We start from the raw sequence: 26714 nt of genomic DNA on the forward strand, positions 1-26714 counted from the left end.
TATGTTTGTTGAGACCAATGAATTGTGGGTTTATGATCAAGTCTATCTATGAATAATATTTGAATCTTCTCTGAATTCTTTTATGTATGATTGTTTATCTTTGCAAGTCTCTTCGAATTATCTGTTTGGTTTGGTCAACTAGATTGGTAGTTCTTGCCATGGGAGAAGTGCTTAGCTTTGGGTTCGATCTTGCGGTGTCCTTACCCAGTGACAGAAGGGGCAGCAAGGCACGTATTGTATCGTTGCCATCGAGGATAACAAGATGGGGTTTATTTCATATTGCATGAATTTATCTCTCTACATCATGTCATCTTACTTAAGGCGTCACTCTGTTTTTAACTTAATACTCTAGATGCATGCTGGATAGCGGTCGATGAGTGGAGTAATAGTAGTAGATGCAGAGTCGTTTCGATCTACTTGTTTTTTTAATATTTACTGTGAGGCAAAGCCTCACAGCCCTTTATTATTAAAAAGAAATGACTGTACAAAAGTACATAAGGAATATATACAAGAGCTAAGAAACTAGACTAGAAAACTAAAGAACTAGAGTACATCAACCTACCTGGACTAATTAGACTAAAGAGTTTATCCAAGCTTTAATCTTGATGCTACTATCCTCCTTAAGCCTATGAGATAGAAGTGTGAGATCATGTACAAAGTTAGACCTCCAAGCAGCAAAAGTAGCTCTCTCCCCTCTAAAAGTTCTTCCATTCCTGAGGATCCAAATGTTCCAAGCAGCTGTCAACATAACTTCAAAGAAGAAAGTATGTCTGAAACTTGATCTAGCATGTTGGATACATTGCAACATTTCCGGCCCTCTTGACCAATCGATAGAAAGATAGTTCCAGACCCTCCGACTGAAATTGCAGTTGAAGAACAAATGCAGCCTATCCTCATATGAGAATTCCTGACAGATAACACAAAGATTATCATCCAAAGGGGATCTCCAGTGCCTGCGGATCAAGAGGTCCTTGGTGTTAAGCCTATCAAAGAAAAGTAACCAGCCAAAGACTTTGATCTTCAATGTGCATCTGCTTTTCCACAACCATTTACACGGTTGAATTGTAGGCAAATGTGAGTGCATTAAGGTGTAGAAACTCTTGGCTGAAAATGCACCAGATTTGCCCGGCCAGACCCAGACATCCGGTATGTTAGTGTTCCTGTCCAAAGCCATTATCCAATCCTCTAGCACCTGCAACTCCTGAGCAGCCTCATGATACAATGGCAAGAAAAACATTGAAAGGATATCCTGTGATATGAGGAATTCATGCATTGAAACCTTGTCATTGTTAACAAAGGAGAATAACCTTGGCAGTCTCCAATATAAAGGTCTAGAAGATCCACCAATATGCCAAGCATCAGTCCAGAACAGAGCAGAGTCACCCATGTTTATGTGCACTGAGGCAATAGGTGTGTACGCATCATGGAGCTTGAGGATATCTCTCCACCAAAAGGACCCCACTGGGGTTGTAGCATGTGGGACACCATCAGCAATAATAACTGTTCCAGATGAGGGACACCCATGGTATGTGAACCTTATTATAGAACTTATGCAAATGCTTGAGTAGTAGCCCTTTGTTTTGGATGTTTAAGTTGATCACTCCAAGACCTCCTTTATCTTTTGGCCGACAAACTAGATCCCAAGCAGCCAAAGATTGCTTTGGAGCATCAGAACTCCCCCTCCAGAGGCATTGTCTGAAGATTCTGTCCAACTGCTTGATAATACCATGAGGGATTTGCAAGCTACAAAGAAAGTAGATTGGCATGGAGGTCAGGGCCGAAGTTAGGAGCTGTAAGCGTGATCCTTGATTGAGCATGCATGAGCTAGCAGTCAAACGTCTCTCCAAAGTATCCACTAAAGTCATGAGATCAACAATCCTGGGTCTAGTAGTTGCAAGGGGCAGCCCTAGATATGTAAAAGGGAGTTGGCCAATCCTGCAGCCAAACAGGGCAGCTAACCGAATTGCTTCACCTTCATCAATGTTGAGTGGGATCATTGAGGACTTTGCAAAATTGACCTTGAGACTAGTAGATTGTTGAAAGGTGAGCAACATGTTCTTTAGAGCCACCAGTTCCTCATCTCTAGCTGACAGAAAGATAACAGTATCATCAGCATACTGTATAATGGGAAACTCCTGGTCATGAGTGGGGATTGGGAGTGATAAGACACCCTGTGTCAGCATTTGATTAATCACAGACTGTAAGAGGTCAGCTGCAATTACAAATAGAAGAGGTGATAGAGGATCCCCTTGTCTGACCCCACATTTGCATTTGAACTGCTTGCCAGGGATGCCATTTAGCAACACAGAAGAAGACCCTGTAGAAAGGATCTCTTTGATCCATCCAATCCATTTATCATCAAAACCTTTGTGTTTGAGCATCAGCAAAATAACCTCATGATTAACAGTATCAAAAGCCTTGGCAAAATCTAATTTTAGAATAACAATAGGCCTCTTAGACTGTTTGCATCGATGTATATACTCAAAACTCCGAGCCAGACAGTCCTGGATTGATCTACCCTTAAGAAAACCATACTGATTCTTATGGATGCAGCTTAGAATCACCTTTTGCAATCTATTAGCCAGCAGCTTGGTGAGAAACTTCAAGCAGGTGTTTGTAAGAGAAATGGGCCTAAAATCATCCGGTCCCTCAGGAGATAACATCTTAGGGATAATGGTAATGAGAGACCCATTAATGTTTTCCAGAGAAAGTTTCCCTTCATAAAAGTCTTTTATCAAACGTAAGAAATCTTTCTCAATGATTGGCCAACAACGCTTGACAAACATGCCATTAAAACCATCGGGCCCTGGTGCCCTGTCAGTTGGCAGCTCCTGCAAGACCGTTTTAATCTCAGCATCAGAGAAGGGAAGCGACAATTCCCCCAGACCAGGGACAGGCTGGATGAGTGTGCCCAGATCGTAGCCCATTGAAATGTCCTGGGCCTGGCCCATTCGGTTTTTGAAGGAAGCACATAGGATTCCCGCCATTTGAGCATGATCAGAAACAGGGTCATCCATCTCCTGCGTTTTCAGACTAGATATAGAGTTTTTCCTCATGTGCTCAGATGCCATGGCATGGAAATTTTTTGAGTTTTCCTCCCCCACCTCGTACACGTCTGCTTCCAATAGATATAGTGGAGCTTCAACAAATGTTCATAATGCAACTTGACTATTTTCCTGAAATTGAACTCTGATCTAACCAGTGGCCGTAACTCCTCCAACTTATCAAAATAGAGAATAACTTTACTGCATTCCACAATTAACTTCTTAAGGTAAGAGAGTTTTTTGCTCCAAACTCTTAAGTCATACCTGAGACATTTAAATTTCCTAGTTAAAACTACGGATGCAGAGAGATCAGAAAAAACAGGGGCCTCCCAAGATTTCTTGACACACTCCATAAACCCTGGCATTTCAACCCAGTAATTTTCAAACCTGAAAATCTTGGACTTGGGAATTTTAGTGTCGATTGAAACCACACATGGCACATGATCCGAAGAGGTTTTTGCCAGAGGAAAGACAACTGTGTTAGGATAGTGAGAGATCCAATCAGAGGATGTGAAAAACCAATCAAGCTGTTCCAAGAGAGGGATTTGCTGCATGTTGGACCAAGTAAAGCTTCTACCCTTTATTGGCAATTCTAGAAGCCCAAGATGGCCTATGATTTCATTAAAGAGAAAGATGTCATTTATATCTCCTCCTGCCAGATTTCTGTTATCTAGAGAGCGGATGAAGTTAAAATCACCAAGAAGCAACCAATTCTCATCCAAGGGGATAGTTAGGTGATATAACCAACTCACAAAATCATCTCTAGGTTGACCATCACATGGCCCATAGACAGAAACCATAGTCCATCATTCTGAGTTATGAACAGACTTAAAAGAAACAACAATACTAAAGCGCTGGCATTCCACTAGCTCCCCCTCAAATACTGAAGAATTCCAATTCATGCTTACTTTAACTAGTTATTTTGGTTTTCTACTGGCTGCTTTAACTATAACCCCAGCTCTATTTATTGGCTTGAACAAGATACGCCTTATTTGAATTGACTAAATAATTATAATTCAGAAAAGAAAAATCTTTCTTTGGGATTCCTGGCATTCTACGACTCTTTTCCAGACTAATTAGGAATTCTTTTCTTGGTCATTGAGAAACAAGGGGCGCTTCCGGTTCTGTGCGTGCTTCAAACAATTTTATCTTCTCCATATTACCATATCTCTAGAGCCAATAATTTTCTATGAGGAACTACTGAACTCAATCACTTGCTGCCGTTACTCAACAGTTTTCTGTTGAGGTCTATCCCGTAGAGGTAGTCAAACTGGATCAGTGATTGATTTCTAGGTTTCGTCGTAAACCTAATTGGTTACTTCCAATTACGTAAATCAATAGTTCAAACCGCACTCAAAGGTAGGGCATTTCCCATTCATATAGGAACTTTTGTACCAGAAACAATAGTATCTCTCTTAGGAAAAGCCATATGGGCAAGAGATCGTCAGATAAACCAAACTGCCGACCTACTGTCTGTATTGCGTCGGATCAGATAATGGTGAGCCATCAATCGGACGGAGTTTAACGTAAAGCTCCAAGGGAGTGTCAACAGTCTTCTCATCATTGAGTTGAGCTCGAGTGATCAAGTCATGACGTTATTTGATCTGAGATACCAAATATCCACAAGGAGAATGTGCGACCTCCAAGCCATGATATAATATAACCAAATTGGATAGATCTTCCACCTGTTTAGCTAAGAAAGAATAGATATAGAGGTGGATAATAGATCGATATGAAGATCATGAGCTGCCCCATAATGAAATCACCAGATCACCCCAAGGACGCCCTCGGTGTCCAGGGGTCACGGACCGACCATAGACCCTGTTCAATAAGTGGAACACATTAGCCGCCCGCTCTCCGGTTGGGCAGTAAGGGTCGGAGAAGGGCAATCACTCGTTCTTAAAACCAGCATTCTTAAGATCAAAGAGTCAGGAAAGGAGCTTCAGACTCATATTGTTCATGGGTTGAGAGCGGGAGTTGAACTCTAGGAGGTCGAATCCCCCCTTGTTCCTTAGTAGCTCAGTGGTAGAGTGGTCGGCTGTTAACTGACTGGTCGTAGGTTCGAATCCTACTTGGGGAGATTTTATTCATTCTTTAATGTAAGAATTTTAATGTAAGAATAAATAATTGAATTAAAGGGCTTGCTTTGACCCTTAGGAGTAGGTAACCTTCTGGATTTGGAGAAGTGCCGATTTTCAAGAACGTGAATCTTATGATATGGTGGGAATCTCTTATGATAATCATCCGCGCCTTAAACGTATCCTAATGCCTGAAAGTTGGATAGGCTGGCCCTTACGTAAGGATTATATAACCCCCATTTTTTATGAAATACAAGATGCTCATTGAATGATAAGAAATTCATGCTCACTTATACAACACAACTCCAGATTTTATTCAAGTCAAGGAATATTTTTAGGTTCTTTTCCTAGATGAAACGAATTTGATTATTCAATATTCGATTGGAGTGGATTCACAATAATGAAAAAAAATTATGATATGAGTTTTTTATTTCATAATCATTATCATTTCTAATGTCATTTTTAAAAAAGATAAAGAACCTATATTATAATTATATTATATCATGGACTCGAAAAACGGATCTGAATTTGACTGAAATGCACGATCTTCACAGGTATCACTTTTCACGATACCTAAAAGGTGGAATAGCGATTTTCGAACCATTTCCTATAAGAGAATGGTTTCCATTACTTTGAGAAATGGATTCTTATATCAAACTATAGCTATTGCATTAAAGAAGAAAACAAACTAATAGAAGTCGAAGACGCAGAATGATAGTGAATAGAGAGAAAGATTCTTCTGATTTTCTTGTTTCTATCTACTAGACACTGAAGTATGTAACTGATGCCATACTCCCAGGAAAAGCTCGAACGACCTTCAACAAAAGGGTACCTGTACCCGAAACCGACACAGGTGGGTAGGTAGAGAATACCTAGGGGCGCGAGACAACTCTCTCTAAGGAACTCGGCAAACTCTGCCATTCTATGAGTTGCTTCCTTTTTGCGTATGGCACCCCCACTCCCTTTGGCAGCATCTACTAATTCGGAACTTAATTTGAAAGCCATATTTCGACCCGGACGCTTTTGGGATGCTTCTAATAACCAACGAATGGCAAGTGCTCAGAGTCAAAAATAGGATTCCTCGCTTCTTTCTCTCATGCAAAACCATGCATGAGACTTTCATCTCGCACGGCTCCTAAGTGATAAAAGAAAGAAGAACTCGTCTTCTCTCTTTTCTGATTACCTTCCTCGCGTATGTATAAGACCGAATCCATTCTTTTTCGAAATCGATTTCGAAAAAGAACTACTGATCCTTAACTTTTTGGTCGGCATTCCTACGTGCTCCGACTGATCCCCACTGGAGATTATATGAGGGGTCTTGGAAACTGTCGTGACGCTTTGGTGACGAAGGTCACCGGGGTGACTATGGAAGGATTCCGTGGTAGTCTCTGACTCCCTCCAACTCAATCAATATCAAGATGACCAAGATTCCACCAGAAACACCCACAGAAGGAGAGAAAGCAAATTGATCAAAACGCTTAGGGCAGAAGGACCGAATCTTCCTAATGTCAAACTGCTCACACTTAGTTTCCTGCAAACAAATTATGGAGCAGTGACTCTCCTCTATCTTAGCTCTAATGTCACGCTGTCGAGCGTCAGAGTTCAGGCCTCGCACATTCCAGCACAACACATTCCAATTACGAAACGATGTAGTCTCCATAGATAACTAACAAAAGATAATAGAGTCGAACTGCGCTGCTTAACAGCTCAGTTATAAGTGCCGCAGAGTAACACACAGCCACATCAGACAAGTTCAGAGCAACATAAGACAAATTTAAACCAAAAGAACAAACGACCAGGTGTTTCCATGGTCCCCTCAAATAACTTTGTAGTTCACTCATCATGAGAACTGTCGTCTTGTGGAGCTTGTTTAGGAGAAGCCATAAGCTTCTCCACTGATAACTCCTCCGGAGCGATCCCAAGTGATGCACCGATTGCCTGCATTGTAGCTATGGGCGTCGGAGGTGGAAGAGGAATGTCTTGCCCTGCCTCTTCGTCCAGCTTGAGCTTCTTGGCCTTGGGGCGACGGAGAGGCGTAGGCTTCACAGGAATTGCAGAGGTGGGCTTCATGCCAGTCCTTCTTGCACAGCTGCGTGTCATCCTTCTGACAGAAAAATCGGTCAACTCCTCAACAATCTGAACATCTCGCTTGGAGCGGCGCGTTTGTCTTGGTCTTTTTCCCAAGGGCGAGGGGGTGATAGATGTGAACTGAAAGTCGTCCTGGGAGAGATTTATCGCTTGAGAGACAGGGTCCTGCAGATCATCTGGTATCTCTTCAAGAACAACAGAGGAGCATGGCTGTATGCAGAAATCAGACTTATCGTAGGCCCGGGATTGCCAGTGTTGCTCCAAAAGGGGGAGCTCATCTTAACAGGCACGGGTGGGAAGCAAAGACCTGGCAGGCTGCTTGGAACATTTTTGATGAAGAACTCTAGCATCAAAGACTTGAAGGATCTTTCTCAAATCATTGCTGGCGGGAGCACTGGACCATAAAAAACCCTGACAATGCCCAAATTAATAGGGTCTAGAGGGCCTGCTGGATGAACTTGCACCAAAGGCTGTTGAACTTCTTCCATGTCATCATCATCGTCAGAATTCATTGAAGGATTGAGGATCATGGAGTTATGGTACTATACGATTGGGTCCTGTACAGGATCTTGGTCCGGCGGGTTAGCATCCACCCAAGGGCCCCAACCATCGTCATTGTTCAAGTTCTGTCCCCAGCCTGGCGCATCATTGTGTCCTTGCTCATGGCCAGGGGGCACTGCATTCCAACCCAAAGCAGGGTAGGGTGGCATAGCCCAGAACGGCTGAGGGGGAGCATTAGCCCCTGGCATGGGATGTGGGTTGCCATCCAGGGGCATTGGGTCCTCATCGGCGGGAATCAAGGCATCCACAAAGTCACCATCCAGGATATAGCAGCCGGCCATCCAAGAAACCAGAGTACCGCCCCAAGTGGAAAATTCCCTAAAAGTAACAGAGCGTGGCACCAGCACGTTGTCAGGGAACAAAGCGTGAACCAAAGACCTGACTTTCCGACGATCTGTACTATTCCAATAGTGGAACTGACCAAAGGTGCTAACCATATGCGCAATGCACTTTGTATTACGATAATCCAGAGGTATGCCAATAAACATCAACCAACCCTGCCTGTGTCCATGTAGAGCTCTAAAACCCTCTCCTTGGTTATGCAAAATAAACCTGACAAAGATCTCTTGACCATCCTCATCTAAACCCAAAGGAAAAGGCGGATGCGAAGTGAAGGAGGCACAGACCACAGGATCTTCCATCTCGAATAAACCAACTCCTTGATACCAAGTTTGAGCAGAGATGACAGGAACATGCATGGTCTGGATTAAGAAGTTGAGAACCTGCTGTCGACGAGCACCAACCAGATGAGCCGGGGGAGCAGGCTACTTGTCACAGACGTGATGCCTATATACATGATCATGCCTAGATATTCTCATATCTATGCTCAATTCTGTCAATTGCTCAACAGTAATTTGTTCACCCACCGTAGAATACTTATGCTCTTGAGAGAAGCCACTAGTGAAACCTATGGCCCCGGGGTCTATTCTCATCATATCAATCTCCATTACTTTAATATTGCTTTGCTTTTTTTACTTTGCTTTTAATTTTTACTTTGCATCTTTATACCAAAAATATTATATCTATCAGACCTCACTCTCGTAAGTGACCGTGAAGGGATTGACAACCCCTAATCGCGTTGGTTGTGAGTAGCTATCGTTTTGTGCAGGTACGAGGGACTTGAGCGTGGCCTCCTACTGGATTGATACCTTGGTTCTCAAAAACTAAGGGAAATACTTACGCTACTCTGCTGCATCATCCCTTCCTCTTCGAGGAAAACCAACGCAAGCTCAAGATGTAGCAAGAAGGATTTCTGGCGCCGTTGCCGGGGAGTCTACGCAAAAAGTCAACATACCAAGTACCCATCACAATCCCTATCTCTCGCATTACATTATTTGCCATTTGCCTCTCGTTTTCCTCTCCCCCCAATTCAACCTTGCCGTTTTATTCGCCCTCTCTCTCTATCCTCCCTCTCTATTTGCCTCTTTTGCCCGCTTGCTTTTTGTTTGCTCGTGTGTTAGATTGCTTGTTTGTCGTGATGGCTCAAGATACTACTAAATTGTGTGACTTCACCAATACCAATAATAATGATTTCCTTAGCACTCTGATTGCTCCTCTTACCGATGCTGAATCTTGTGAAATTAATGCTGCTTTGTTGAATCTTGTTATGAAAGATCAATTCGCCGGCCTTCCTAGTGAAGATGCCACTACTCATCTGAATAGCTTCGTAGATTTATGTGATATGCAAAAGAAAAAAGATGTCAATAATGATGTCGTTAAATTGAATCTATTTCCCTTTTTGCTTAGAGATCGTGCTAAAGCTTGGTTTTCGTCTTTGCCTAAGAATAGTATTGATTCATGGAACAAGTGCAAAGATGCTTTTATCTCTAAGTATTTTCCTCCCGCTAAGATCATCTCTCTTAGAAACGATATTATGAACTTTAAACAACTTGATCATGAACATGTTGCACAAGCTTGGGAGAGAATGAAATTAATGATACGTAATTGCCCTACTCATGGTTTGAATTTATGGATGATCATACAAAATTTTTATGCCGGATTGAATTTTGCTTCTAGAAATCTTTTAGATTTGGATGCGGGAGGCACTTTTATGGAAATCACTTTAGGAGATGCTACTAAACTCCTAGATAATATTATGGTTAATTATTATCAATGGCATACTGAAAGATCTTCTAATAAAAAAGTGCATGCGATAGAAGAAATCAATGTGTTGAGTGGAAAGATGGATGAACTTATGAAATTATTTGCTACTAAGAGTGTTTCTTCTGATCCTAATGATATGCCTTTGTCTACTTTGATTGAGAATAACAATGAATCTATGGATGTGAATTTTGTTGGTAGGAATAATTTTGGTAACAACGCTTATAGAGGGAATTTTAATCCTAGTCCATACCCTAGTAATCCTTCTAATAATTATGGGAATTCCTACAACAACTCTTATGGAAATTATAATAAGATGCCCTCTGAATTTGAGAATAGTGTTAAAGAATTTATGAATTCACAAAAGAATTTTAATGCTTTGCTTGAGGAGAAATTGCTTAAAGTTGATGATTTGGCTAGAAACATTGATAGAATTTCTCTTGAGATTGATTCTTTAAAGTTTAGATCTATTCCTCCTAAGCATGATATCAATGAGTCTCTCAAAGCCATGAGAATTTCCATTGATGAGTGCAAGGAAATAACCGCTAGGATGCATGCTTCCAAAGATGCCTTTATTAAAGCGTGTTCCTCAAATTCCTATGAAAATCAAGATGAAGATCTAAAAGTTATCGATGTGTCCCCTATTAAATCTTTGTTTTGCAATATGAATCTTGATGAAACTGAATATGATCTTCCTTTACCTAGAAGGCATTCTAAAAATTCGGAGTATTTAGATCTTAATGATGAAATTGATGAAAGTGGGATTGAAAGAAATAAAAATCTAGATGTTGCTAAACCCACTATATTGGATTTCAAGGAATTTAATTATGAAAGTTGCTCTTTAATTGATTGTATTTCCTTGTTCCAATCCGTGCTAAATTCTCCACATGCTTATAGTTAAAATAAAGCCTTCACCGAACATATTGTTGATGCCTTGATGCAATCTTATGAAGAAAAACTTGAGTTGAAAGTTTCTATCCCTAGAAAACTCTATGATGAGTGGGAACCAACTATTAATATTAAAATTAAAGATCATGAGTTTTATGCTTTGTGTGATTTGGGTGCTAGTGTCTCCACTATTCCCAAGACTTTGTGTGATTTGCTAGATTTCCGTAATCTTGATGATTGCTCTCTAAACTTGCATCTTGCGGATTCCACTATTAAGAAACCTATGGGAAGGATTAATGATGTCCTTATTGTTGCAAATAGGAATTATGTGCCCGTAGATTTCATTGTTCTTGATATAGATTGCAATCCTTCTTGCCCTATTATTCTTGGTAGACCTTTCCTTAGAACAGTTGGTGCGATTATTGATATGAAGGAAGGGAATATTAGATTTCAATTTCCATTAAAAAAGGGCATGAAACACTTTCCTAGAACGAAAATAAAATTACCATATGAAACTATCATGAGAGGCACTTATGGATTGCCTACCAAAGATGGCAATACCTAGATCTATCCTCGCTTTTATGCCTAGCTAGGGGCGTTAAACGATAGCGCTTGTTTGGAGGCAACCCAATTTTATTTTTATTACTTGCTTTTTGCTCCTGCTTAGTAATAAATAAATTATTTAGCCTCTGTTTTGGTTGTGTTTTTTGTGTTTAATTAGTGTTTGTGCCAAGTAGAACCGTTGGGAAGACTTGGGGAAAGTCTTGTTGAACTTGCTGTAAAAAGCAGAAACTTTAGCGCTCACGAGAACTGCTGTCATTTTTATTTGAAGTGTTCTATTTAGTTAATTATTTTTGCAGATGATTAATAGATAAATTCCTCACGTCCAGCAATTTATTTTAGAATTTTTGGGGTTCCAGATCTTGCGCTAGCTACAGATTACTACAGACTGTTCTGTTTTTGACAGATTCTGTTTTTCGTGTGTTGCTTGCTTATTTTGATGAATCTATGGCTAGTAAAATAGTTTATAATCCATAGAGAAGTTGGAATACAGTAGGTTTAACACCAATATAAATAAATAATGAGTTTATTACAGTACCTTGAAGTGGTCTTTTGTTTTGTTTCGCTAACGGAGCTCACGAGTTTTCTATTTTGAGTTTTGTGTTGTGAAGTTTTCAAGTCTTGGGGGAATTCTTTTGATGGATCATGGAACAAGGAGTGGCAAGAGCCTAAGCTTGGGGATGCCCATGGCACCCCCAAGATAATCCAAGGACACCAAGAAGTCAAAGCTTGGGGAAGCCCCGGAAGGCATACCCTCTTTCGTCCACTTCCATAGGTAATTTACTTGGAGCTATATTTTTATTCAACAACATTATATGTGTTTTGCTTTGAGCGTCTTGTATTATTTGTGTCTTTGTGTCTTAGTATGCCACAATCATCCTTGCTGTACACACCTTTTGAGAGAGCCATACATGAATTACAATTTTATAGAATACTCTATGTGCTTCACTTATATCTTTTGAGCTATGTAGTTTTGCTCTATGTGCTTCACTTATATCTTTTGAGCTAAGTAGTTTTGCTCTATGTGCTTCACTTATATCTTTTAGAGCACGGTGATGGATTTGTTTTAAAGAAACTATTGATCTCTCATGCTTCACTTAAATTATTTTGAGAGTCTCTTAATAGCATGGTAATTTGCTTAATAATAATATGCTTGGTATTCAAGATTTGTGAAACTTTCTTTTGAGTGTGTTGAATACTAAGAAAAGATTGAAGCATGATAATTGTTTTAAGATATGGAGGTGATTATATTAAAGTCATGCTAGTTGAGTAGTTGTTAATTTAAAGAATACTTGTGTTAAAGTTTGTGATTCCCGTAGCATGCACGTATGGTGAACCATTATGTGATGAAGTCGGAGCATGATTTATTTATTGATTGTCTTCCTTATGAGTGGCGGTCGGGGACGAGCGATGGTCTTTTCCTACCAATCTATCCCCCCAGGAGCATGCGCGTAATACATTGCTTTGATAACTTCTAGATTTTTGAAATAAGTATATGAGTTCTTTATGACTAATGTTGAGTCCATGGATTGTACGCACTCTCACCCTTCCACCCTTGCTAGCCTCTCTAATACCGCGCACCTTTCGCCGGTATCATACACCTTCCATATACCTTCCTCAAAACAGCCACCATACCTACCTATTATGGCATTTCCATAGCCATTCCGAGATATATTGCCATGCAACTTTCCACCATCTAGTTCATCCTGACACATTCATCATTGTCATATTGCATATCCCGGTACACCGTCGGATGTATTCACATAGAGTCATATTTTGTTCTAAGTATCGAGTTGTAATTGTTGAGTTATAAGAAAAATAAAAGTGTGATGATCATCATTATTAGAGCATTGTCCCATGGAGGAAAGAATGATGGGGACTATGATTCCCCCATAAGTTGGGATGAGACTCCGGACGAAAAAAGAGAGGCCAAAGAAGCCCAAATAAAAAGAGGCCATCAAAGAAAAGAGAAAAGGCCCAAATAAAATAAATAAATAAAATGAGAGAAAAAGAGAGAAGGGACAATGTTACTATCCTTTTACCACACTTATCCTTCAAAGTAGCACCATGATCTTCATAGTAGAGAGTCTCTCATGTTATCACTTTCATATACTAGTGGGAATTTTTCATTATAGAACTTGACTTGTATATTCCAATGATGGGCTTCCTCAAATTGCCCTAGGTCTTCATGAGTAAGCAAGTTGGATGCACACCCACTTAGTTTCTTTTTGAGCTTTCATATACTTATAGCTCTAGTGCATCTGTTGCATGGCAATCCCTACTCACTCACATTGATATCTATTGATGGGCATCTCCATAGCCCGTTGATACGCCTAGTTGATGTCAGACTATCTTCTCCTTTTTGTCTTCTCCACAACCACCATTCTATTCCACCTATAGTGTTATATCCATGGCTCACGCTCATGTATTGCGTGAAGATTGAAAAAGTTTTGAAAAAGTTAGAGTATGAAACAATTGCTTGGCTTGTCATCGGGGTTGTGCATGATTTAAATACTTTGTGTGGCGAAGATGGAGCATAGCCAGACTATATGATTTTGTAGGGATAACTTTCTTTGGCCATGTTATTTTGAGAAGACATAATTGCTTTATTAGTATGCTTGAAGTATTATTAGTGTTTATGTCAATATAAACTTTTGTCTTGAATCTTTCTAATCTGAATATTTGTACCACAATTAAGAATATTTGCATTGAAATTATGCCAAGTAGCACTCCGCATAAAAAATTCTCTTTTTATCATTTACCTACTCGAGGACTAGCAGGAATTAAGCTTGGGGATGCCTGATACGTCTCCAACGTATCTATAATTTTTGATTGCTCCATGCTATATTATCTACTGTTTTGGACTATATTGGGCTTTATTTTCCACTTTTATATTATTTTTGGGACTAACCTATTAACCAGAGGCCCAGCCCAGAATTACTGTTTTTTTGCCTATTTCAGTGTTTCGAAGAAACGGAATATCAAACAGAGTCCAAACGGAATAAAATCTTCGGGAACGTGATTTTCTCACCGAACGTGATCCAGGAGACATGGACCCTGCTCCAAGGAACAAAAGAGGCGGTCACGAGGGTGGGGGGCACCGCCCCTAGGGTGTGCCCCCTGCCTCCTGGGCCCCTCGTTGCTCCTCCGGCGTACTTCTTCCTCCTATATATACACACGTACCCCCAAACGATCAGAACAGGAGCCAAAAACCTAATTCCACCGCCGCAACTTTCTGTATCCATGAGATCCCATCTTGCGGCCTGTTCTGGAGCTCCGCCAGAAGAGGGCCGTCATCACGGAGGGCTTCTACATCATCCTAGCCTCTCCGATGAAGTGTGAGTAGTTTACCTCAGACCTTCGGGTCCATAGTTAGCAGCTAGATGGCTTCTTCTATCTCTTTGAATCTCAATACAAAGTTCTCCCCCTCTCTTGTGGATATCTATTCGATGTAATCTTCTTTTTGCGGTGTGTTTGTTGAGACCGATGAATTGTGGGTTTATGATCAAGTCTATCTATGAATAATATTTGAATCTTCTCTGAATTCTTTTATGTATGATTGTTTATCTTTGCAAGTCTCTTCGAATTATCCGTTTGGTTTGGCCAACTAGATTGGTAGTACTTGCCATGGGAGAAGTGCTTGGCTTTGGGTTCGATCTTGCGGTGTCCTTACCCAGTGACAGAAGGGGCAGCAAGGCACGTATTGTATCGTTGCCATTGAGGATAACAAGATGGGGTTTATTTCATATTGCATGAATTTATCTCTCTACATCATGTCATCTTGCTTAAGGCGTTACTCTGTTTTAACTTAATACTCTAGATGCATGCTGGATAGCGGTCGATGAGTGGAGTAATAGTAGTAGATGCAGAATCGTTTCAATCTACTTGTCACGAACGTGATGCCTATATACATGATCATGCCTAGATATTCTCATAACTATGCTCAATTCTGTCAATTGCTCAACAGTAATTTGTTCACCCACCGTAGAATACTTATGCTCTTGAGAGAAGCCACTAGTGAAACCTATGGCCCCCGGGTCTATTCTCATCATATCAATCTCCATTACTTTAATCTTGCTTTGCTTTTTTACTTTGCTTTTACTTTTTACTTTGCATCTTTATACCAAAAATCCCAAAAATATTGTATCTATCAGATCTCACTCTCGTAAGTGACCATGAAGGGATTGACAACCCCTAATCGCGTTGGTTGCGAGTAGCTATCGTTTTGTGCAGGTACGAGGGACTTGAGCGTGGCCTCCTACTGGATTGATACCTTGGTTCTCAAAAACTGAGGGAAATACTTACGCTACTCTGCTGCATCATCCCTTCCTCTTCGGGGAAAACCAATGCAAGCTCAAGACATAGCAACGGGGACAGAGGGCTTTGTCAACTTAGTCAATATGCACGATTCTAGTTCCAGTGACCGTACGATGTCCATCCAACAGCCGTAGTGCTTCTTCAACCTCTTGTCTTCTTGCTCCAGCCGCCCAAACCAGTGCCGGTCGTGCCTCGTGCTCCTGCCTCCCGTGGCCGGTTGCGATGCGGCGGAGGCCTCACCGCCCCCTACTACTCCTACCGCTGGCCAGGCCATCCCTCTACTCACCCACACCCCCTGTTATTCTGCGGCGACGGCAGTCTCACACCGCAGTGAACCAGTGAATCCTCGTACTCCTCTACGCGTGGGCATCCACTGCCTCGTCTTCCCCGGCTCCGCGTCGTCCCCTTCCTAGGCCTCGCCGTCGTCCACCGCCCTGGTGCTCTCGGCGCGGCGTGGTCAACGTGGTCAAGGAACGGCTTCCATCGAACGTGGACTGTACATGGAGAGGCTGACAGCTGGGTCCACAGCCGCAACAAGGAAGTGCCTCCTTATTACGTGCAAAATAATTATTCCTCCACCTGACAGCGGGGACCCACCGGATGGGCCACCGTATTTCATGAAAAAACCGTTTGCCCCTGACTGCTGGGACCCACCAGCTACATCTTCGCATGCAAGGAAGTGCGTCCGGGCAAAAAAATGATTCACCCCCCTGACTGCTGGGACCCACCAGCTACATCTTCGCAGGCAAGGAAGTGCCTGACAGTTGGGACCCACCTGGTCGAAGCGTACGTAGCGTTGTCATTCTGGTCGCGAACATGTACATACATATATACTGGTGGATGTAGAGGCGCACACGTGTTGTAGTAGAGGCGCGCACGTAGCATGTACACGCACGTACAGCGGCCAGGGTGCAAGAAAGAAAAATACGGCCATCGTATGTGTACCGCGTCGCCATAGCCCACGCAATACCGTAGTGCGTGAAGATAAGAGTAGGCAGCTTCGATGAACGGCTGTGGTGTACAGACTACGCGGCGGGGTTTCGAATGTGACACCTACATACACTGCATACGTGACGGCCAGGTGGATCTTGTGTACAATTCGCGCTGTGTGCGCGCAACACGCACTGAGGACAACCGTGCTCGTGCTGTGATTCATCGGGCACGGCAGACGGAAACGACATCGATGTTCGCATCCGGAGCGCTAACTAGACAATGCTACGTGTTCATAAGGCACAGGCGAGACGGATAGTCGCGTGTCGGAGCCAAAACACGGTCCCTGGAATCCAAGCTGTACATACGTGATATGCTGCGTGCGTCTCTACTCGACACGTGCGCGCCTCTCTATGACACTGCGCCTCTACTACGATGCGTGCGCCTCTACATCGACCAGTATGTACGTACACGTTCGCGACCAGAATGACAACGCTACGTACGCTTCGACCAGGTGGGTCCCGACTGTCAGGCACTTCCTTGCCTGCGAAGATGTAGCTGGTGGGTCCCAGCAGTCAGGGGGCGAATCATTTTTTTGCCCGGACGCACTTCCTTGCGTGCGAAGATGTAGCTGGTGGGTCCCAGCAGTCAGGGGAACGTTTTTCGAAATACGGTGGCCCATCCGGTGGGTCCCGCTGTCAGGTGGAGGAATAATTATTTTGCACGTAATAAGGAGGCACTTCCTTGTTGCGGCCGTGGACCCAGCTGTCAGCCTCTCCACGTACAGTCCACGTCCGATGGAAGCCGTCCTTGACCACGTTGACCGAGAGCCCAGAGCACCGCGGTGGAACGACGGGGAGGCCACCCTTTGGTTTTTTTTTTTTGGAAGGAAAAACATCGGGAGGGGTGTGGCGGTACCGCGACCGAGAGCAAGGCAGATGAAGGGCGGACGATGAAAGCGGGAAAAGCGGTGCTGAGGTTGGACGCCGCTACGTACGAGAAAATGAGGGGGGCCACGACCGGGCAGTCCGGGGGAAGACGAGGCAGTTGGCGGATGCGCACGGCTTAGTAGGGAGTACGGAGGATTTACACTGGTTTACCCTGCGGTGTGACCTGACACGTGCAGGGCACGCACCGAACGAGGAGAACAGGTGGGAGTCTGTGTCATGTGGAGTAAGACTGGCCGCAACGCATGGGTCGAGCGCTTGGCTAGGCAAGTTACGCTAGCCGGCCACGGGCGGTGACACGCCGCTCAACCTCCCTGTACCGCCTCGCACTCGGCCTCACACCTGGATGTGGCGGCATGCCACCCATCGGCGCCCGACGCGTAAGTCCCACGGCGAGGCCTACACCGATGTGTCAACGAACCCCGCGACCACTTCCGGATCCATTCTTTGGACTATCATGCTTTCTGGAGCAGAAGACAAGGAGGTTGAAGAAGCACCACTCGACACGAGGCTCGCACTGTGGTACCTGGATCTCAGATCGGCGCTACGCGTCCCACTGGGACACCCTCACCTACGAGCCGTAATCTATCGCTATTTATTCGAGACTAAGTTCCAAACCATAAGCCTGCTCCCATCAGCGACTATACCACTGGGGTTCCTGCGTATGTCTTTTGAAGCCGCAAGGTATACTGCCAATCTGGTTTCGAGAGCGGTGACGAGACAGTTAGTATGATTGCCAGCCAGAGTCACGCCGCCCCGTGAGTCATGCTAACGTCTCACCTCGAGTTTTCTATTGAGACAAAGAGTATATCAGTAGAAGCCAATCGACTCCGAGCATCCGAGATTGTATCGCAAAGACGAGGCAGTAGGAGGCTTGAAGATATACACTTACCTTTCGAGGGTATGTACCTGTTCAGAGGTGCCAGTAATATCTAGCCATGAGCCGAGCAGATACATGCAGATATCAATGGTGAGTGAGTAGGGATTGCCGGAGCAACATGAGGTAGTTAATTGAAAGCAGGAGATACGTCTCCGTCGTATCTACTTTTCCAAACACTTTTGCCCTTGTTTTGGACTCTAACTTGTATGATTTGAATGGAACTAACCCGGACTGACGCTGTTTTCAGCAGAATTACCATGATGTTGTTTTATGTGCAGAAAACAAATATTCTCGGAATGACCTGAAACTCCACGGGAGGTCTTAGAAAAAATAATAAAAAATCCTCGCCAAATATGAAGACTAGGGGGCCCACACCCTTTCCACGAGGGTGGGGGGCGCCCCCCTAGGGCGCGCCCCCTACCTCGTGGGCCCCCTGTTGACCCTCCGACGCCAACTCCAATCACTCTATATATTTGCTTTCGGAGAGAAAAAAATCAGAGAGAAGAAATCATCGCGTTTTACGATACGGAGCCGCCGCCAAGCCCTAAAACCTCTCGGGAGGGCTGATCTGGAGTCCGTTCGGGGCTCCGGAGAGGGGGATTCGTCGCCGTCGTCATCATCAACCATCCTCCATCACCAATTTCATGATGCTCACCGCCGTGCGTGAGTAATTCCATCATAGGCTTGCTGGATGGTGATGGGTTGGATGAGATTTATCATGTAATCGAGTTAGTTTTGTTAGGGTTTGATCCCTAGTATCCATTATGTTCTAAGATTGATGTTGCTATGACTTTGCTATGCTTAATGCTTGTCACTAGGGCCCGAGTGCCATGATTTCAGATCTGAACCTATTATGTTTTCATGAATATATGTGAGTTCTTGATCCTATCTTGCAAGTCTATAGTCACCTACTATGTGTTATGATCCGGCAACCCCGAAGTGACAATAATCGGGACCACTCCCGGTGATGACCATAGTTTGGAGGAGTTCATGTATTCACTATGTGCTAATGCTTTGTTTCGGTTCTCTATTAAAAGGAGGCCTTAATATCCCTTAGTTTCCAATAGGACCCCGCTGCCACGGGAGGGTAGGGCAAAAGATGTCATGCAAGTTCTTTTCCATAAGCACGTATGACTATATACGGAATACATGCCTACATTACATTGATGAACTGGAGCTAGTTCTGTGTCACCCTATGTTATGACTGTTACATGATGAACCGCATCCGGCATAATTATCCATCACTGATCCGGTGCCTACGAGTTTTCCATATACTGGTTCTCGCTTATTTACTTTTCCGTTGCTACTGTTATAATCACTACAAAATACCAAAAACATTACTTTTGCTGTCTTCACTTTTGTTGCCTCTACCGCCACTATCATATTACTTTGCTACTAAACAGTTGGCTGCAGATACTAAGTTTCCAGGTGTGGTTGAATTGACAACTCAGCTGCTAATACTTGAGAATATTCTTTGGCTCCCCTTGTGTCGAATCAATAAATTTGGGTTGAATACTCTACCCTCGAAAACTGTTGCGATCCCCTATACTTGTGGGTTATCAAGAACCTAATTTCTGGCGCCGTTGTCGGGGAGCATAGCTCTATTCTTTGAGTCACTTGGGATTTATATCTGCTGGACACTATGAAGAACTTGAGAGATACAAAAACCAAGATCTATCCCTCAACTACGAGGGGAGGTAAGGAACTGCCATCTAGCTCTGCACTTGATTCACCTTCTGTTATGAGTAAGTTTGCGACACCTACACCTGCTTCTGCTATTCGTTCTGATATGTCGCATGTTATTGATGATGCCACTTCTGCTATTCATGATACTTATGATGAAACTACTTCTATGCCTGATACTACTGTGCCCCTTAGTGAATTTCTTGATGAACAAATTGCTAGGGCTAGAGAAAAAGAAATTATTGAATCTGTATACGATGATGATAGTGATGATGAAAATATGCCTGTTATTCCTGAAGGTTATCTTTTTGATATGGAATCTTCTGCTGCTATTTCTGCTTACAGAGATAGATATGAGCTTAAGAGGTTATTAATTAAATGGAACAAAGAATCACTTAGAGATAGAAATGAGACCAGACCCTGCTTTTGCTACTTCACCTATATGTGTTCTTGATAAGGATTATGAATTCTCTATTGATCCTGATATAATTACTTTGGTTGAATCTGATCCGTTTTATGGCTATGAATCTGAAACTGTTGTGGCACATCTCACTAAGTTAAATGATATAGCTGCCCTGTTCACTAATAATGAGAGATCACGTTACCTCTATTTACTCAAAATATTTCCGTTCTCATTAAAGGGTGATGCTAAGATATGGTTTAATTCTCTTGATCCTGGTTGTATGCGTAGTCCCCAGGATATGATCTATTACTTCTCTGCTAAATATTTCCCTGCTCATAAGAAACAAACTGCTTTGAGGGAAATATACAACTTTGTGCAAATTAAAGAAGAGAGTCTCGCACAAGCTTGGGGGAGACTTCTCAAGTTACTTAATGCTTTGCCTGATCATCCTCTTAAGAAACCTGAAATACTTGATATCTTTTATAATGGACTAACCAATGCTTCCAGAGATTACCTGGATAGTTGTGCTGGTTCTCTTTTCAGGGAAAGAACACCCGATGAAGCTGAAATTCTATTGAATAATATGTTGACAAATGAAAATAATTGGGCACCTCCTGAGCCAGCTCCTGAGCCATCTCCTGCTCCAATTACTGAACCTATTCCTAAACCAACTCCGAAGAAGAGAGGTATTTTATTTCTCAGTCCCGAAGATATGCAAGAGGCAAAGAAATCTATGAAAGAAAAAGGTATTAAAGCTGAAGACGTTAAGAATTTACCCCCTATTGAAGAAATACATTGTCTTAATTCACCACCTGTTGAAGAAACATATGATCTCAATTATTTATTTACTGAAGAACCTCCTGATCCTGATATCCCGACACAGGTAGTAAAGGTAAATTCTCTCTATATATATGATAAAGCTGAAGTCCCTCCTACTAAAATTGCTGGTTAATGCTTGGATGAGTTTGATAACTTTATGTATAAACAAGACGACGTCAATGCTTATTTTGGTAGACAATTAAAAGAAAATGCTTATATGATTAGACGCTTGGGTGATTATATGGCTGATATTAAAGGTGGACTTAAACTTGTTAGCAAACATGCTTCTATGGTTACCACTCAAGTAGAACAAGTACTTAAGGCTCAAAAAGAAGTGCTTAATGAAATGAATAGTAAGAAAAATGATTATGCTGTTAGAGTGGCTACTAGAACTGGTAGAATGACTCAGGAACCTTTGTATCCTGAAGTCCACCCTAAGAGAATCGAGCAAGATTCTCAAAGAAATAATATTGATGTTCCTAGTTCTTCTAAAAAGAACAAAAAGAAAAATGATAGAACTGTGCAAACTTCTAGTGAACCTATTGCTGAACCACCTGATAATCCAAATGATATTTCTATGTCTGATGCTGAAACACAATCTGGTAATGAACATGAACCTAGTAAAAATATTAATGATGATGTTCATGATGATGCTCAACCTAGTAATGATAATGATGTAGAAATTGAACCTGCTGTTGATCTTGATAACCCACAATCAAAGAATCAACGTTATGATAAAGGAGACTTTGTTGCTAGGAAACATGGTAAAGAAAGGGAACCTTGGGTTCAGAAACCCATGCCTTTTCCTCCGAAACCATCCAATAAAAAGGATGATGAGGATTTTGAGCGCTTTGCTGAAATGATTAGGCCTATCTTTTTGCGTATGAGATTAACTGATGTGCTCAAAACAAATCCTTATGCTAAATATATGAAAGATATCATTACTAATAAAAGAAAGATACCGGAAGCTGAGATTTCCACCATGCTTGCTAATTATACTTTTAAGGGTGGAATACCAAAGAAACTTGGTGACCCCGGAGTACCTACTATACCTTGCTCCATTAAAAGAAATTATATTAAAACTGCTTTATGTGATCTTGGAGCCGGTGTTAGTGTTATGCCTCTCTCTTTATATCGTAGACTTGACTTGAATAAGCTGACACCTACCAAAATATATTTGCAAATGGCTGATAAATCAACTGCTATACCTGTCGGTATTTGTGAGGATGTGCCTGTTGTGGTTGCAAACGTTACTATTTAACGGACTTTGTTATTCTTGATATTCCCGAGGATGATAGTATGTCTATTATTCTTGGAAGACCTTTTCTTAATACTGCAGGGGCTGTTATTGATTGCAACAAAGGCAATGTCACTTTTCATGTTAATGGTAATGAGCATACGGTACACTTTCCGAGGAAACAACCTCAAGTTCATAGTATCAACTCCATTGGAAAAATTCCATCGATTATATTTGGAGGTTTTGAATTTCCTCTGCCTACTGTCAAAAAGAAATATGATATACTTATTATAGGGATGTGCATATCCCCGTTGAGGTAACTTAGTGTTATTCAAAATTTCTCCGATTTCGTGATTATCGGAATGAGTTTGTTAACAAGACTTGATCAACCTTGTTAGTGGATTCTTTTTGATGAGCATGAGATGGATGAAACTAGAAGCACAACTTTCTGTACCCTCTCTATACTTTCTGTTATTTATATTAAATAAAGTAAAATTAGTAATTTTCTATTTGTTTCCTGATTTATCTGTACAATATAAAAATATTCCGAAAATAAAAGTCCTCAGAATGCCATGCCAATTTAATATGATTTTTTCGGGAATATTTGAGAATTTATGGTGCAAAAATTACCGCGGGAGGAGCTGCCACCTGGTCACGAGGGTGGTGGGCGCCCCCCCTATAGGGCGCACCCCCCTGCCTCGTGGGCCCACGGTGGCCCTCCTCCACTTATCCCAGCACCCATCTTCTTCCTCTGTCTCACACAAACCCGAAAAACCAACTCAAGCACGAGTTCTAGCCACTTTTGCTGTGATTTTCGATCTCCTTGCTCAAAGCACCTCTCGCAAAACTGCTTGGGGAGATTGTTCCTTGGTATGTGACTCCTCCATTGGTCCAATTAGTTTTTGTTCTAGTGCTTTATTCTTCGCAAATTTGTGCTGCATAGGTGACCATGTTCTTGAGCTTGCATGTCAAATTTATATGGTTCCAAGTAGTTCTAATGCTTGATATAGGCTCTAGGTACTTGTAGGAGTAGTTACTATCAGTTTTATTGAAGTTAGTTCATTTTTGTTTGAAGTTACTAAAAATTTCAAATTGTTTCAGAAAAATTATGAGGAGATTATTGAGGGGCTCATCAAGCCAAAGCTCAAAGGAAAAGGCACTGAAGCCTAAGTATAATTTGCCACGCACCGCGGAGATTCGGGCGTGTGAATGGCCTTCTGAAGATTTCTTGAGAACAGCCGGTATCTATGAAGATTTTCATGAATTAGCCCACAATGCAGGCCTCACCGCTTTCCTCCACGACCAATGCGATTAGTATCTCTTACTCACAAATAACTTTGTGCAAAACTTTTATTTTCATCCTAGGAACTCACCACCTACGGTGGAATTTCATTTATATGATGAGCCTAAGGAGATGTCACTTTATGATTTCTGTCGTATTTGTTTAGTCCCTTTTGAGGGCAAGACAGAAGAACCACATCATGATGATGTGGCTGGGTTTATTGATAATATCACTGTAGGAGAAACTAGGAAGGTTTTCGATGCACGAATCACTAGCATACATTTTCCTGTTTTGCGTTACTTTGCATTATTTGCTAGTCGTTGTTTAATTGGACGCGGAAATTCTGGAAACCTTAGTATACCTGATTTAATTATTATGCTTCAAGGTTTATACAGTGATAACACTTTTAGTTTGGGCGGTATTATTGCTAGACGGTTAAATATGAACCGTACTAAGGGCCCCATCTTTGGAGGCATCTATGCCACACGCCTAGCCGCACATTTTAACATACCTATTAGGCATGCTGAGAAGGAAGAAAAAGTGCTACCCCGTGTTTATCTAGATCGTAAAAGTATGGTGGCACATGATTTTATTGTTAAGAATAGGGCAGGGGAGCTTAGATATCAACTGTTCTTTAATAAACATCATCCTGAGACTATTACCTTGCTTGCTCCTTCTTTGTTTGATTTGACTGCAGGCACGTACCTTGTTCCGTTGGCAGCTATTCACGCCTACCGGAACCCTGCACCAGCTGAGGAGCCAGAGCCGGAACCACAATTTGATCCTTCACGACAGTATAACTATCAGTGGGATCCGGAGATGATTGCCAGCCAGTGGCAATCGGAGCCTTCTTCTTCTTCATCACAGTACGACCCCAACAACTATTATTATGGATATTCGCTAGGCCAGCCATGGCCATAGACCAACTTAGGCCAAAAGCCTAAGCTTGGGGGAGTACGTATTTCTCACCGACATTACATTTATGTTCACTCATTACTAGATGTCGGTGCTCATACTTTTTCATTGTAATATCCATTCTAGTTTATTTTCTTTTTCCTGCTTTCTTCTTGTGTGTTTAGTAAACCTTAAGAAAAACCAAAAAAATAGTAGTAGTTTATTTTTCTGTTGTAGTAGTAATAATTAAAAAGAAAACCCAAAAATATTTCCCGTTCTTCTTTTGCTTGCTGGGAGCTTTCCCGTGTAAATAGTTTTATTTCTTTTCTTTTTTGGGGGTCAGTTGGAGAAGACCATAATTAAATTGTTGAAGTGGCTCTTATATGCATTATTGTTGATTTAACCCAAAGATCCCATATTGCCTTGTCTTCTCCTGTTTATTAAATGCTCGCAGATTCCATATTAGTCCAATGCACGTGCACTCTTATTATTATTCACACCGTTCGGTCGTGCAAGTGAAAGGCAATTATGATGATATATGATGGACTGACTGAGATGAGAAAAGCTGGTATGAACTCGACCTCTTTTGTTTTTGTAAATATGATGAGCCCGTCGTTCTTGATTCAGCTTATTATGAATAAACATGTTTGCAATGACAATTAGAGATCAGAGTTGCTTGTGCCATGCTTGATTAGCTATGAGTTATAATGATTTACCTTGTATGCCAACATGCTATTGAGATGATTATGATGTGGTATGATGGGGTGGTATCCTCCTTTGAATGATTTAAGTGACTTGACTTGGCACATGTTCACGCATGTAGTTGAAACAAAATCAACATAGCCTTCACGATATTTATGTTCATGGTGGATTATATCCTACTCATGCTTGCATCCAATGTTTATTAATTTTAATGCATGTACATGGCTGTTGTCGCTCCCTAATTGGTCGCTTCCCAGTCTTTTGCTAGCCTTCACTTGTACTAAGCGGGAATACTGCTTGTGCATCCAAACCCTTAAACCCCAAAGTTATTCCAGATGAGTCCACTATACCTTCCTATATGCGGCATCTACTTGCTGTTCCAAGTAAATCTGTATGTGCCAAACTCTAAACCTTCAAATAAACATTCTGTTTTGTATGCTCAAATAGCTCATATATCAACAAAGGCTGTCCTTATCTTCCGTGGTAGGCGGGTTATTCTCAAGAGGAGTGGACTCCGCTCCTCACTCACGAGAAAATGGCTGGTCACCGGAATGCCCAGTCCCATGCTTTATGCAAACTAAATCAAAATTAATTGCAAACAAAACTCCCCCTGGGACCTGATGTATCTTCGAGGCACTCGTTGTTTCGAGCAAGCCATGGATTGATGCCTGTTGGTGGAGGGGGAGTATAAACTTTACCATTCTGTTTGGGAACTGCCTATAATGTGTTTAGCATGGAAGATATCGCCATCTCTTAGTTGTTACGTTGACAATGAAAGTATGCCGCTCAAAATACAATTTATCTCTATTTCAAAATCGAGCTCTGGCACCTCTACAAATCCCTCTTCCCTCTGCGAAGGGCCTATCCATTTACTTTTATGTTGAGTCATCACCCTCTTATTAAAAAGCACTAGCTGGAGAGCACAGCCGTCATTTGCATTCGTCACTATTAATCTATGTTGGGTATGACTATGATTGGATCTCTTTTACCATGAATTACAATGTCTAGCCAGTCCTTGATCTTTAAAGGTGCTCTGCATTTATGTTTTGAGGTCTCAGAAAGGGCTAGCGAGATACCATCTTGTTATATCATATTATGATTGTTTTGAGAAAGTGTTGTCATCCGAGATTTATTATTATGACTTGCTAGTTGATTATGCTATTGATATGAGTAATTATGAGACCTGAGAATTATTGCAAATCTGGTTAGTTATGATCTATGTTGAAAACTTGAATCCTGGCTTGACATAGTTACAATAACAAGAGCAAACAGAGTTTGTAAAAGTTTTTCTTTCTTTCTT

General features: G+C 41.9%; 1 non-coding gene across 1 annotated transcript; it reads left to right on the forward strand.

Moving 5' to 3' along the window:
* Positions 1–5052: 5052 nt before the first annotated feature.
* On the forward strand, positions 5053–5124 carry TRNAN-GUU. The gene has a single exon. It is a non-coding gene; the product is annotated as a tRNA-Asn (tRNA).
* The last annotated feature ends 21590 nt before the right edge of the window (positions 5125–26714 follow it).

The sequence above is a fragment of the Triticum urartu genome, chromosome 3, assembly GCF_003073215.2.
Source record: "Triticum urartu cultivar G1812 chromosome 3, Tu2.1, whole genome shotgun sequence".
In the NCBI taxonomy this organism is placed as follows: domain Eukaryota; kingdom Viridiplantae; phylum Streptophyta; class Magnoliopsida; order Poales; family Poaceae; genus Triticum; species Triticum urartu.